The following is a 13,619-nucleotide window of genomic DNA, read 5'->3' as shown; positions in this document are numbered from 1 at the left end:
TCACTCATCCCATGGAGCCCGACCTCCCAGGACAATCTTCATCTGGCCCTCCTGACACTGGGCTGTCCACACATCATCCCTCCTGCACGCTGCTCCCCTTCCTTCGTCACCTCCTTCCTCTGCAGCAAACAGAGTTGTAGGCCCAGGACAGTCTATAGATTAGATAGTTCAACCCACTCACTTTAGAGAGAGAAGCTGAAGGTCCAGGGAGGCAAAATGACTTGTTCAGGGGGTCACACAGCTAACCACTCGTTCCCTATGCAGGAGTTTTCATTGGCTCCCTACTGTCTGCTTCATGGATGCTCAGCTGTATATTACATTCCTTTTCTCTCTTCCTCCTCATTTGCTCCCCAGGGGTCATTTTCTTGCCTCAAGTCCATGATAAGGCAGATATAAAATTCAAAAAACTTGTCCACCCAGGTACTAGAAAAAGATTCTCTTTTTGGAGAGAAAGTTATAGGGCCAGATTTTAACTTCCAGAACACCAGAGATAAAAGGTCTTGGGGAGGGAAAAGACAGTAATGGAGGGAGACCCTCCAAGAAATGAGAACTATTCCATTTGGAAGGTGGAAGAGAAGCTGCTGTCACAGAGCAGAAGAGATGCTATGAGCAAAGGACCTGTAGTGTCTCCTCTCCCAGCTCCCGTGTCATATACCTCCAGGCCTCACTCGTACCTTCTTGTCTCATCGCTGCATTCTAGCCACTGCTCCAGCAAACCATGCAGGTGTGACCTTGTATCTCTTGCTTTCTGCCCCAGGCTCTCTGATACCACCTGGGGTGACCATTCTGCCGTTTGGACACTTGGGCAGACCTGGAAGGACCAGGGAGTTAACAGTTTAGGAAGCAACCTTTCCCCAAAGAGAATGAGAGGGCGGTGCATAAATGCAGTCCTCTTCCAGCTTTAGAGCAGATGATTCTGAGACACATGTCACAGAGCTCCCCCGAGGTCCCCAGCAGGATGCCCTGGCCTCAGTTCCCAAAGTGGTGGTCATCTTGATAACATGCTTTGCTCTCTACAGTCCCTCCCTCTCCCATTTGGAATCACTTCCAAAGAGAAACCATTTTCCTGCAAGCCTTTGCCTCAGGCTCTACTTTTGGGGGAAATTCAGACTAACGCACCCTCTCAGACCGGGTATGGTGGCTCACACCTGTAATCCCAGCACTTTGGGAGGCCAAGGTGGGAGGATCACTTGAGGCTAGGAGTTTGAGACCAGCCTGAGCAACATAGCAAGACCCATCTCTTAAAAAAAAAAAGACACCCTCTCAGCTCAGGCTACTCATCACCTGTCACCTATGGAAATCTGTTGTTCAACAATCTGAACACTTACAAGTCCCACACACAGAGGGATGGACCCTGTCTTCTATATGTGTCATAGCACCAATTATGACACAAAGCATAAGGAAAGTGCACGGTAATTCTGATTTTTAAATTCGTCCTTTGGTATATAATCTCTTACAGGGTAAAGAAGACAACTTTTGAAGAACTTAAGTTGAAAATATGTTTCAATTGTATTCCTACAATCTTACTTTCTTTTGTTGCTAATTTTGATTTTTCTTTTTTTATGATTTGATTAAGGGAAAAATCATTTTGAAGAAAAAAGCACTCATAATCTTATTCTCTTATCATAAACATTTCTGTACATGATTATGTAGCCTTCATATTATCTGAAATCTCTGCTAAATATTCTGTATAGTTCAGGAGCAAGAGTCATGATCAAAGTATGTTTTAAGAAGATAATGCTGGTGCCGTGCAGAAGACAGTTTAGAGAGTTGAGTTGTTGACTGGGACCTGGTGGTGGGGCCGGCAAATGGAAGAACCTGAGTCCTCGAGTCACCACGTGGAGGAGAGCACCACCATCCTGGAATACCCTGCCGCACTGATAGAGAAAGAAACTTGTATTTTATTTGAGCTGTTACGTCTTGGTTTTGTTTATTATACTAGTTGAACTCACTCTAATAATGCAAAAATTGGTAGCATGAAAAAGGGTACTGTCGTATGAAAGATCAAAAATATGTGGCATTGGCTTCCCGGTTGAACAGGAAGAGAGGAAGAAAATAGCATGCCATAAATCTAGACACTCTAAAAGGCTATACTCTCATCAATCACAGCGCACAGCCAAGATAGAGTTTCCTCACTCACCTGCTGTGAATGGTTACAGGTGTGTTGACAAATTGACGCCCTCTATCCTCCAAGGGAGGTCAGGGCCCAAGGTGGCTGAGCTCCTCAGCCTGGCTACCTCCAGACAAGGGCAGCTTTGTGTTTATCACATGAGCCATTTAAATGTAAGTAAATAAAAAGGAAGAATTCTTTTCATTCCTTTCTATTGCAAAAGAAAGCAACCTCTCTAAGATCTCTTATAAAACTGCTCAGACTTTTTTCTGTGTTGAGTTATGCAGATGATGAAAAACCCTGGCCAATTCGACACTAGTCTCCTCCCCCCCAGTTTTTTTCCCCCAAATTCCGAAATCAAAGACTATCAAAGTCAGCATATATCACTAGTCTCCTGTATTAACTTGATTACTTTGTTTTTCTTCCCTGCTGAACAATCATCACAGGTGGTGTGGGAATTACAAGGAATTTCATTACTGAGTTTCCTTTTCAAAAATTTATTTGAATCAAGGATATATGGTTTCAAACAGTGACAGTAGGAAGCGGGGTAATCCATGCTCTCTATATCCAAGTGGAGCATGTTATTAATGCACTTTGTTCCAAACTGTGAAGATAGGCTAGCTGATGGAGAATCCAATGACAAATAAAAGTCCAAACAGATCAAATTCCAAACTTGGGACATGGCTAAGACATGGCTTTTTCCTGGGTCAATTGTGTTTTCTCAGAGAACTTTCATATTATACCTTTTTAAAAAGTATATACCTTAAAAAGGATTAAAATGGTAAATTTTATCTTATGTATATTTTACTATAATTTTTTAAAAAGTATATGAGACAAGAAGCTTTACTTCTGCCCTTCCTATTCCCAGATGAATAGAACGTTATAGAATATCAGTGTAAGAAAGAACCTTAGAGATCACCTGGACATTTTCATTATTAAGTACTTATTACTTATTCATTTATACCTGAATTTATTTTGGAACGTTTAAGGCAACTTAAAAGCTATATAAAATATAATAAGGCAACATAAAATAGAAGTAGTAGGTAAGAACTTAAAAAAAAAGATGAAAACAATGAAAATTTTCAAAAAGATCATTTTCAAAATAATTATTTTGATAATTTCAAAAATGACCACTTTCTAAAGATAATTTTCAAAATAGGATAGAATCATGAAATAAACACAGTTGTAAAAATGAAAATTTATATTAGAGAAATTACTAAGGAGGAAACTGTAAGGGTCTTACAACCAGTTTAAGGGAGAAGTTGAAAAACAAACATTTACAGATAAGGAATATTGAAATTAGAGTGCAAATGGAAGTAAAACTGGCCTCTTCCTCTGTGGAACAAAGAAGTCAGTTGAACCTCTACTAGACAAGACATGATTTACACGTCTATAGATAAGAATTATTTTGCAGTGGCTATCAGTAATCTACAATTTACAGAGTTATAAAAATCCTTCCATATAATCATAATCCAATAATCCACAGAGGGGTCTCCTGTAGAGCCCAGACAATGGAAAGAATTCTATTTTCACAAAGAACTTGAAAATACAAACTATGGCAAATCTAGAGAGTTACTGGCACTTTGCTTCATGTTTTATTTGTATCAGAATCCAACAGGGAAATTGATTTGCAAGTGCAACCAATGAATTTTATTTATCGTCTAATTCCTACAATATTCCCAAATGTATAAGAACTTTTTATGATATTATTTTGCTTAATACTTCAGGGCAGAAACATTTTTTCAGCTGTGTGAGTTTCCCCCTTTGCTAGTTTGGATGTTTTCATCTATTTGTGCAGTTTATTCTTTTCATTTTTTAAAATAACACTGAGAATATAATGTATCCCTGACACTAATGGGATTGTATGAGTCATTGCATCTGGGGAATTGTAGATTTTTGAGGACCTTTGGTAGCATCAAGCTATTGTCAGAAAAGATGAAATTTAAAGGTGCCTTTAAAATTGACTGTGGTGCTTCTTTATGGGCCTTGGGAGAAGCTATAAATTAAAAGCCAACTCTAATCATTGGAACCAAACATCTACTACTGCCCTTTCTATATTGTTCAAAGCCATAAGGTGAGATTCTCTAGTGGCCACAGTCTGTTCTGATCCTTGTCTGAATTTACATAGCTAAAGAATTGTTATAACAACACAAGTTGCTCCTCGGAAAATTCAGGTCAGGGAGAACCCAACCTTCCAAATTATCAGAAGAGCAAATTTGAAGTTGAATAAACAGTTCATCCTTATTATTCAAATTTTGACTCTGGGTCCCCATCCAGCCCACCAGGAAAGTGGTTTTCTCCTCTCTCTAGGGACCTCTCTCCTCAGATGACTCCAGGAACCATTAGGGATGTTTATTCAGTACAAGGCGGTCAGTCCCGGATACTGTCACCTGAGGGGAGAAGAAAATGGAAAATTGGCTCAGTCAGGCATGCAATTCTTTTCAGCTAGTGCAATTCACTGCCACTAGGTGTCGCTATTGAAACCTGAGTTATTCCCCCAACCCTGGTCCAACATGGTCCTTTTCCTTCTGTTTTAGATTTTTTTTTCCAGAATATTATTAGGTTACATATATTGCCTTTGCACTGCCCAAATCAGAGCTTTTAAAGGGACAGATTGAAGAATATAAACAAGAATGAAATCTAAAATCCTGTTGCTAAATGTCGTGATATAATAAAGTAATAATTTACAAGAGAAATTTGGACATTTGAGTACATGCATTGCCTATGGTGGCCACCTACCTGCTCTAGATCTTGGACCCTTGATAATAATTCTGTGCACTCCAGGTGTGAGTGAAGCAGATGGGGAAGAGTGGAGAGCTCACACCCTGGGGTCCAAGAGCTTTGACACATGGTATTATTTGCCCTGGGATTTGTTTCGACTTTCTTACATCATCACTTTTTCTATTCTACTGAATTATTCCCATCAGCAAACAAACATGCTGCAACATCTCCCATTTGCAAAAAATTCCTTGCTTGATCCCCCGTCACCTCCAGCTTCCGCCCGATTTCTCTGCTTCTGTCAGGTTTGGCAATCTTGTTCTGTGTTCTCAGTTCTTGGTGTGTTCTTGGCCAAAGAATGACCAGACACAACAATGTAAGGCAAGTGCATGGTGAAATTTATTGAGGGGGAGTAAGATAGGATTATAGAGCAAGGGCAAGATGTAGGTTTCCAGAGTAAGACATATATGCCACAGATCACTACAGAACCCCTTGTCATAGCAAAAGAAACCTTGATTATGGTCTGGGTCTTGTTTTATAATGTGTGAATAGGAACTCCCCTGTGGTTCAGATGTCATCATGGAACCACTTTGATGGACAGTTGGGAAATATATGACCCGAGTCTTATTGTGCATGTGGATCTCCCATGAGCCTCTCTGAAAGCCTATTTTGGGGAGTGAACCACAATGTAGATTTATGCTAATGACATGATAATTAGCCTTAGGTTGTCCTAAGTCACCTTCCAGACTCTATTATACCTATGCCACTTGGCCCAGGGGCTAGAGAGTCCTTTGCATTCTTTTACAGTTGATGCGCTGATGGGCAGATTCACAGGGTGTTCCCTCCTCTTCCAGGTGTGGCAATCACCCACCTTGTCCCCAGGAGGGGCCAGAGGTCCCTAGCTGTCTGCCTAACACTTCCATTCACAGAAGAGTTCAAGAGCTGACTCTCCTCACTGCCTCCACTTCCTCTCCTCCTATTTTCTTTCCAGTCAGACTTGTATGTCCTTTGAAAAACACATGTTGCCAGATCCAATGTTCAGTTGATCACAGTCCTCATCCAAGTTCATTGCAATTGCCATGGCTGATCACACCTTCCTTCCTTTCTGCGGAAACCCTATCCTCTCCTGGTTGCAGTCTCCTGATTACCTCTGACCTCCTGGGCCTCCCCTTTGTAGTGTTGCGGGAATTCTCCTCACCTTCAAGTTCTCTCATAGTGGAGTGCTCCCGGGTTAGGCACTGGACATTGACTCTAGGCATGTGCATGCCCTAAGTGACCTCCTCCAGCCTGGGACTTTCTATACTTTATGCACTGTGGCTCCCAAATTATCAGCTCATCCCTGATGTGTCCTCCACTCCAGCCTCCACATCTGGCTGCCTGTTTGACATTTCCACTTGGTCATGAGCAGGTATCTCAAACTTAGCATCTCAGCAACCTAACTCTTACTGTAATAGGGGCAAAGGCCTGAAAAAGAGCAAAAATGTTTTTACAAGCTGTCTCTTTAAAACCTCCTGACCCTTTCTGGGAATTCGAACCTGCATTCCTGCCCAAGGTCAGTAATCAGAGGGACAGGGCAGTGTCCTTTGTTTTTTGTACTACAGGAGATGGCTCAACGGAATTTCCCAGCAGAGATCACGAGATGGTTTTCACCAGAGATGCTATAGTTAAACAGCAACAGCCCGAAGCTGAAAACTCCCTTTAAAAGCTCCATATTTCTGCTCATAGGGAGGACGATGGTACTTTAAGACCAGAGTCTGCCATACTCCTCATTTGTCAGCAAATTATAAACTCTTTCCTTTTCCTCAAACCGCTTGTCCTGTTCTTCGATGGGCCACAGGTGGGACAAGTACCGAACTTTTGGTAATATTACTTTCTCCCTCAAGACCTGTTCTTCCTCCAGTCTTACCCATTTCAGTAAATAGTGTTTCTATTCACCCAGTTGCTCAGACCTTTTTCTCAGACTCCATCACCAAATCCAGTCCAACAGCAACTCCTACTGGCTTCACCTACAAAAAGGCATCTTGAACAGGTACTTTCTCACCATCTCCACTGTCACATCTCCACAGTCCAAGTCACCACAGTCTCTCCACTAGCACTGTCCCAGCTCTGAGCCCTGTCCACCATTTGCAATCCATGCTTCACATGGCAAACAGAGTGGACTTCTATCATAACCTCTAACATCTCTCCCCTGTTCAAACACACCTGTCTAGGCCCTACTTGGCCTGGTTCCTTGTTATCTCTTTTACTTTATCTTCTGTGACTTTGTGACCGGCTCTCCTCCAGCCACAGTGGCTTCCTAATTGCTCCATGAACCGCCCAGGGGCCTGTTGCTGGCCACTCCCTCTGCTCAGAGTCCTCTCTTCTCTCAAGGCCTGGCTCATGTGTAGCCTCATGGGGAGGCCACCCCAGACCACCTGACCATGCTCTCTAAGGTGCCCTGTCCTTCTCTGCTTCATTTCTCTTTACAGCATCCATCACTGCCTGACATTAGGTTATGTGTTAACATACTTGTTTATTGTTTGTTTTCTTCTGCTACAAGTTTGATGGGGGCAGGACTTTGATGACTGCTATATCCCCAGCACCTAGAGAGATAGCTGAGATATAAAGGTCAGTAAATATTTACTGCATGAAGGAGTGGAAGGGCGGGGTGTCTCTTTTGGAGACAGCTGGCTGTGACTGCGGACAGACCCCTGGAACTAGAATTTAAGGCTTTCTTAGGATACTCTCTGACCTGCTTTCAGTGTTCTGGGGTGTTAAACAAAGAATTACATGGTATTGACCAGAAATATTGTTTCTGGACCTCTAAAGTGAGGCAATCACTTTCATGTGTTTCCCATGTACTCTCTTGGCACCAACACACAAGTGCTTCCAGAATTTCAATCTTCTTATGGACTGACACTTTCAATAACAAACCAACATCAACAGTTATGATGTTATTTTATAAAAGCATTCTCAAAATAATCTCTTAAATTTATTGCATTTAAATATTTAGTTCTTGTTAATAGTCCATTGAAAACGATTCAAAATTACTTCCTTAGAAATTTACAACATTGTTCTTAGGATTTCCAAGCTCACTAGCAATTTCCCTAAACTATTACCCCAATCATTTTTTAAGTTTCCTTGCAGGGGCACATGGATTCCTACAAGAGACTTTTCACCATCTTCCCAGAACCCTCATGAGGCCATATTGAAATATGAGCCATCAGCCATCCGCTTTCCGCCCACTGTCAGATCACCTGCTGCAAGGTGGGCAGATATCATGCCTGATAACTACTAACCCTGTAGTCTGATAAGCTCTCTGCCCACCAAAATAGAACGCTTTGATGACCTAGAACCACTGTTGAGATCACAATTGCTGGTCCACCATCATTCCTCTGGGTACTGGGTCACTCTCTGTCCTTTCACTCAGGTATGGGTGCTCTAGGCCAACACTATAGCCCTTTAATGACATATTCTTCAGGTATAAGCCCTTGTAAAAAGAGTCATTTCTTCCCCCAAGACACCCCGGCTCAAGGCCTACGGAGTAGGGCCACAGAAGGTTTCTGGCTGCAGTCCCAGAGTGCCCAGGGGAACTACCCCTCCTCCTGACCTATGCATCTTGGGGTCAACAGTAGGGGATCCCTTTCTCTCTTCTCAGCCTCAAGACAGACCCCATTTCCTAACTCAGGATGTGACATTCTTGGGGGAAGGGAAGACTCTCCCCTTTGCTATATAACCATTGCTTGTTTTTAGGCAATATCAAATAAGCCAAAAACAAAGCGACAAAAAGTGTAAACTGCCTCTACTTGTTTAAAAAAGAGGGAGTCAACCACTAACCTGCAAATCTGTAACTGTAAGGTAAGGTAGGGTTAACTCACAGCCAGAAGGCAGGCAATAAAATTAACTCCTGAACCTGCTTGCTCTTTAGGAAAACAAGTAAACCAAAATGCAGGTGGTTTCCAACCTTTTAGATTAAGTGCTGATTATCAGAGTTGTTAAAAGGATAGGGGGAAAAAAAATCTCTTGGGTATAGTTTCCTACCAGGAGGTGAAACTATATGAGGTGTGGGGGGAGGGGGTCTCCCCAGGAGAAGCATGAGTCTGCATATTGGCTAAAAGGTCAAGAAAAAACCAATGCCACAAAATGGCTTTGTGAAGGAGTTAGCACAATTAAATGTTAACATTGCACTCTTTGTTCCTGCTTTAGGAACCTGTTCTGAGCCTTTTCTGTCCATTTGCTTTGAAACCTTTGCTCTGCTCCTTTCAGTTAAGCACAACAACATTTTTTAGAGACAGAACAACAATTTAAGAGTGGGGGGATTGATGTTAACAGGTTTTATAGTGGCTTATTTATAGCGTGAGCTCTTAAAATCATCTAAGGCTATTTTTCTTTAGAACACTACCAGGAAGAATGATTGGTATTTAATTATTAAAAAGTGCTCTGCCATCGCTTTTTATTTGTTTTTCTTTGCAGTACCCTAATATTGATAGCTTCAGATGGGATAATGTATGGGAAAGATTTTAAAGTACACAAAGTGAGATGATGTTATTGTATCATTACATTACTAGTATACTTCTATTTTTTTCTATATCACTGTTATAGCTATTAATCTTTCCAGAAAGCTATGATTGGAAGGCAAATCATAACTGAGACTTGCTCCATTTCAGAAAGAAGAGCTAAGACATGGAGAACAAAGGCATCTTTCTAAAACTGCTCTCTGGTAACATATTCTATGACACAGGACTAAAGAAACTCACAGAACTCCCACTTTCATTGAGGATGTGTTTGTGCATATATGTACCTTTGTCAACTCATAGCCTTACAAGAAAGGGGAAGAAAGTTGGCAAGGTTTTGCCATTACAGGAATCCCTTTGCTGTTTGCTAAGTTGCTTCTCAGGGCCAGCTGGAAACTTCATCATTAATTTCTTTGACGGTCACTAACCAGCTCATTCCTCACAGACTGTGTTCTCTGCAGAAATCTTATCTCTCTCTGCTGTCATCTTTTCCACTGAGCCACACAGCCACTGATTGACCTAATGGGCGACTGACGACTTATTCTCACTGAGGTGACACCATAACAGAGGTAATGGCCTGAAAAAGGGTAAAATGTTTTATGAGCTGTCTCTTTAAAACCCCCTCACCCTTTTGGGGAACTAAAACCTGTATCCCTGCCCAAGGCCAGTCATCAGGACAGGGGAGTGTTCTTTGTTTTTTGTACCACAGGACATGGCTCAACAGAATTGTCTCAGCAGAGGTCATGAGATTGTCTTCAAGGGAGATGGGGCTGATCAGGACCATCAACTGTAGTTAAACAGCAATAGCCCCAAGCTGAAAACTCCCTTTAAAAGCTCTATATTTCTGCTTACCCATAGGATGATGTTTTAGTTGTTGTTGTTGTTGTTTTGTTTGTTGTTTTTTTTTTTTTTTAAGACAGGAGTCTACCATCCTTCTCCTATTTGCTGACAAATTAATAAACTTCTCTTTCCTTCTCCTCATACCATTTGTCCTCGTCCTTCTGATGCGACCAGGCAAGTGCAGCTTCAGGGGACAAGTGCTGAACTTCCGGTAACACCACCAGTGCCATTCACTTGGAGGCGGAGCCTTAAGGTCTGTGACTTCCTGCCCCTCCTGCCACACCACACAGCACAGCCTTGCTGGGGCAGGGACTGACAGGCGGACTGTCAGAGCACTCTGGGCTGCTTGGCACTTTTTAATATTTCAGTGTCTGCTCACTGGGACTCATTCTGGAAAAACAGGCAGACAAAGCTTTCTCACACCTCTTATTTCACTGTGAGCAAATTCAAGGCCATCCAGTGGACCCTTGCCTGTCACTCTTCAAAGCCTATATGGGCACCTCTTGCTTGACGTGTCTTATGAAGCCAGAAAGGGGGATGCTTCTGCTGCCTGGGAAAATGACAGCAACCCCTGACCCCAATGCATGTGTGTGCTGGCACCTTCGGTGCTGGGGCAGGGTGGGAAGGGACCCTGGGAGGCCTCATCCCTCATGCATCCCAGTGAGAGAGACCCCCTTTGGAATGTGCAAGGGACAAAAAGGAGAGACAGTGACTTGGGGGGCAGCACAGCAGGGGTATTTCCCCCCCAGCCTAGGTGGGAGCACATGGTGGGCATCTTCTCACTCATCGGTGTCAGCACTGTTCCCCTGGATCGTTAGTGTTTGGGACAGTAGCAGGAGCACGGAGCAAGAGTCTGCAGGGCTGAATGTGCCCCACGTGCGCTGGGAGATGGATAATGAGCTGTCAAGGCCCCCTCCTTGGCTGAGACACTGCTGCTGGCCCATGGCAGTTTTTTGTGAGTTAGAAAAGGTACCCCTTCCTCAGGGCTCTAGACTGCATCTGTAGGAACATTGCTGTAATAAACACATATGCCACAACAACTAGGATGCCAACGGTGCCCTTGGGAATTGTGCAAGGGAACAGGCAGAGGAGGGGACAACCACAAGGCATGGCTTTGGCGGCTTCAGTAGTAACCAAGCCAGGCCAGGACACCTGATCTTGCAGAACTGGTGTGTGGGCAGTGGCAGTAAAAGTATAACCTGGGGCCCAGAGCAGGGGCACAGAGGTAGTGCCCTGGAGGGGTTAGGTGTGCCTGGGTCTGATGGAGGCCTGGCTTAGGATGCGGCCCCAGTGTCCAAGCTTCTCTGAGGCTGCCAGCGCATTAGCAGAGGAGGAAGGAAGGCGCTGGGTGATGGAGAGCACAGGTGGGGTCCTCTCATGGAGAGCAGCTGTTAGAAATGTGGAGACTGCAGCAGAGACAGCTTCTACATCGCCCTGGCACCCCACTGCAACCAGGAGGCTCTTGTGGGGGTGGGGGTGAGGATTGGGGGTCCTGCAGTTGTGCAGGTTGGGGTTATAGCCAGAGAAATGCTGTTTGGTTGCTATCGCTGTAGTCAAGTGTACTCCCAGAACCCCAGCCTGTTAATCCTCAACTGTCCGAGGTGACCTTAAATGCTCCTTGTTATCACCAAGCTAAAATAGTCTGTCCGCTTTTCTCCCCCCTCCAGAACACTGCTGCACTCCCCCTCTGGGCCTCTGTCCTTGGGCCAAGCCTGCCTTACTGATGCAAACAGAGAAAACCCTGGCCAGAGAACACAATTCAAGAGACCACCGTTCTCCAGACCTTTCCAAGGGAAGACAGGAAGGGAACGGTAATTGTTGAGCTCCACGAGGCTTTAGGCCTTGTGCGCCGACCTTGACTCACCTTATAACATCAGCTTTCATCTCTTGAACAGTCTCCATGAGCCAGATCTTTTATATATTTGTGCTTTTAATCCTCGCAACAACCTTATAAAGCAGGTGTGGTTCACAAAATAATGAGAATGCACCCTCCCTGCCAAAGATGTCTACCTCTTGATCCCCGGAACCTGTGAACCTGTGAATGTTACTTTGCATGGCAAAAGACTTGCAGATGTGATTAAGTTAAGGACCTGGAGATGTGGAGAGTTTCTGGATTATCCAGGTGGGCCCGATGTCATCACAACCGCCCTTACAAGTGAGAGTGGGAGGAGCAGAGTCGGAGTCAGAGAGAGAGCTGTGAGCTGTGACCACGGAAGCAGAGGCACCGAGATGTGTTGCGAGAAAGACTCAACCTGCCATTGGCCTTGGAGAGGGAAGGAGGCCATAAGCCAAGGAGTATGGACAGCCTCTGGAAGCTGGGGAAGGCGAGGAAACACCAGAGGAACATGGCCCTGCCACCATCTTGAATTTAGCCCACTGGGACCCATTTTGGACTTCTAACTTCCAGAACGGTAATAATAAATTTGTTTTTTTTAAGCCACCATGCTTTTGGTAATTTGTTAGAGCATCAGTAAGGAACTAGTATAGTAGGTCTCCATTTTACAGGCAAGAAAAGTAAAACTTGTATTTTGTAAACCAGGATTCAAGTCTAATTCTCTGTGATTTCAAAGCCTGTCCTTTTTCCTACACTCCATTGCTACCTCTTTTAAATTTTTATAACTAAAATGCCCTTACTGAAATCATCCAATACTTAATTGCACAACCACTACTTTAGAAAGAATCACTAATGGCATACTTCTAAATATCTCTGCTTGCCACAAGTAATTTGTTGAGAGAAAAGGAAGTATCAGTTGAACTTTGCCTGGAGAGTTATGAAAAGAAAACCAGAATATCCAAATTTCCCTGCAGAAGCACTTTAATTTAAGAAGACTGACAATGCCATCACACTTCAGCTTGTTTTTTCATTTGGCTGGAGTTATAAATTATCCCATGTGCATTTAATAAAACATCAGTCATGAAAAGATGCACAACTTCATTCATTATCAGGGAGATATAAATTAAAACCACAGCAAAATAGTACTCTACACCCACCAGAAGGGTTAAAATTAAAAAGACTGAACATACAAGTGTTGGTGAGGGTGTGGAGAAACTGGAACACTCATAAAATGCTGGTAGGATGTTGAGTATAACTGCTTAAAATCCAGACTCAGTAGGCTACATACTGTGTGATTCCATTTATATGAAGTTCTGCATGAGTAAAACTTAATCTGTAGTTATAGGAAGCAGGTCAGTTGCTGCTTGTGGTCAGGTGGGGAAGAGGGAAATGACTACAAAGGAGTCATGGGGGAACTTTCTGGGGTGCTGGAAATGTTCTATATCTTGATTAAGGTGGTGGTTACATTTGTGAAAACTCATCAAACTGTTTGCTCAAAAATCTCTCTGTGTAATTTACACGTCAAGTTTTGGAAAAGGAACCAGGAGTTGAAGCCGAAAAAACAAAAGCAACATTGGGTCCTTCAGATAATCTGTGAGTGTTGAATTAGGACTTTCATAAAGCA

The sequence above is a fragment of the Lemur catta genome, chromosome 11, assembly GCF_020740605.2.
Source record: "Lemur catta isolate mLemCat1 chromosome 11, mLemCat1.pri, whole genome shotgun sequence".
In the NCBI taxonomy this organism is placed as follows: Eukaryota; Metazoa; Chordata; class Mammalia; order Primates; family Lemuridae; genus Lemur; species Lemur catta.
Note: the sequence above shows the minus strand (reverse complement) of the source record.